Genomic DNA, 2117 nt, shown 5'->3' with positions numbered 1-2117 from the left:
CCAAGGCTGACTGGATTTAGCTTCCAAGATTAGATGGGATCTGGTGACTTTAGGGTATTTAGGAACCAGATTTGATTTTTAGGGGGATGTATTTAATTTTTATTGTGCCCACTGAAGTCTCAGAAGACAATGTGTTTTGTGCTGCCAAATCACTTGTTGAATTATGGCCACCCCATGAATTCCTAGGGTTTTTCCTAGGCAAGGAAGAGTACGGTCTAAAACACACTGCAGAAATAATCCAGTTTGAGACTGCTTTAACTGCCCTGGCTCAGTGCTAGGGAATTATGGGAACTGTAGTGTTTGTGAGACATTGAGCCTTCTGTCAGAGAGCTCTGGAGGCACCATAGCACTGATCCAGGGCAGTTAAAGCAGTCTCAGACTGGGTTATTTCTGGAGTCTGTTTTGGACCTCATAGGTGGTTCTGCCAGTTCCTCCTTCCAAGGCATCAGAGGCGATTGTGTATTTTGCCTTTAAGTCACTTGTCAAATTGTGGAGACTCCATGAAGTCCATAGGGTTTACCTAGGCAAGGAATAATAGAAGGTGCTTTTGCCTGATCCTTTTCATTTATCCTTTTACTCAAGTTACTTCATCAGGATATTTCCTCATTTCTGACACTCATCTCTATTATTTTACAATGTAATACTATGAAGTAATGTTATTTATAAGAATTTGACCAAAATAATAATAATAATAATAATAATAATAATAATAATTTCATATAGTCTTTTATTTTCAGCGCATGCTTACTGAACTGGAAGACAAACCATTACAAATCTTTTGAGCTTGCACTGAAACCATTCCGCTATTTATTTATTTCAACATTTATAAATATGACAGAAACGTTCCTATGTAAGTTCATATTGCTAATACAAAAATCAGAATCACTGACACGGCAGCAGTTTAAAACAATGTTGCAGAGACCTAAATCTCCAACTGGAGTAGATAAGTTAAATCAATAGAATCGGGGCAAGCGTTGACTTAGGCTGCATCCACACTGCAGGAATAATCCAGTGTGACACCACTTTAACTGTCATGGCACAGTGCTCTGGAATTCTGGGAACCGTAGTTTGTTGATTCCAACTTATGGCTCCCCTAACAGGTGAATCTATCATGGGGTTTTCTTGGCAGGTTTGTTCAGAGGGTGGTTTGCCTTTGTCTTTGCCATGCTCTGAGGCTGAGAGAGTGTGACTTGCCTAAGGTCACCCAGTTCCATGACTGAGCATGGAACCTTGGTCTCCCAGAGTCTTAAGAGTGTAGAAACAAAGCAGTTTGGCATTACTTGAACTGCCATGATTCTGGGTACATCTATACTGCTGAGTGAATGCAGTTTTACACAGCTTTAACTGTCATGGCTCCAATGCTATGGATTAGGGGTTTCGTGAGCTATTTAGCCTTCTCTGTCAGAGAGCTTTGGTGGCACGACAAACTACAAATCCCAGGATTCCATAAGATGGAGCCATGACAGTTAAAGCAGTATGAAACTGCATTAATTCTGCAATGGGGCAGCAGTTTCCATCCTACAGAATCCTGGGATTTGTAGTTGGGTGAAGCACCAGGCCCCTCTGACCGACCAGGCTGAACACTTCACCCAACTTCAAATCCCAGGATTCTTGACAGTGAAAGCTAATTCTGGAAGTGTGGCAGCAGCCTCTATCCCACAGAATCCTGGGATTTGTAGTTTGGTGAGGCAAACCAGGCTGGCACCTCTCACCCAACTACAAATCCCAGGCATCCCACAGAATGGAGGCAGTGTCAGCTGAAGCTCATTCCCCAAAGGTGGCAGCAGCCAGTACCCTACAGAGCCCTGGGATCTGTAGTTTGGTGAGGCTGAACACCACACCCAGCTACAAATCCCAGGCATCCCCAGAGGATGGAGCCAGTGAAACATTAGAGCCGAGCCAAACTGCTCTATTTTCCGTGTGGAGGAGTTGTGTCAGCCCAACACTGAAAAAAATAATAATCCACTAAAAGGTTGCTGGACTTCAACTCCCATCAGTCTTAGCTCATGACCCCGCCCATTTGTTCTAGCCACGCCCCTTGGTGCCGTAAAGCAAACTGAGAGGCATCACGGGCAGCGTGGAGTTGCGTTGCATTGCATCAGCTGCCGGCGCATGCG

Source organism: Sceloporus occidentalis, unplaced genomic scaffold (assembly GCF_023333645.1).
Source record: "Sceloporus occidentalis isolate IW3139 unplaced genomic scaffold, rSceOcc1.0.p SCAF_1, whole genome shotgun sequence".
NCBI classification, from domain to species: Eukaryota; Metazoa; Chordata; class Lepidosauria; order Squamata; family Phrynosomatidae; genus Sceloporus; species Sceloporus occidentalis.
Note: the sequence above shows the minus strand (reverse complement) of the source record.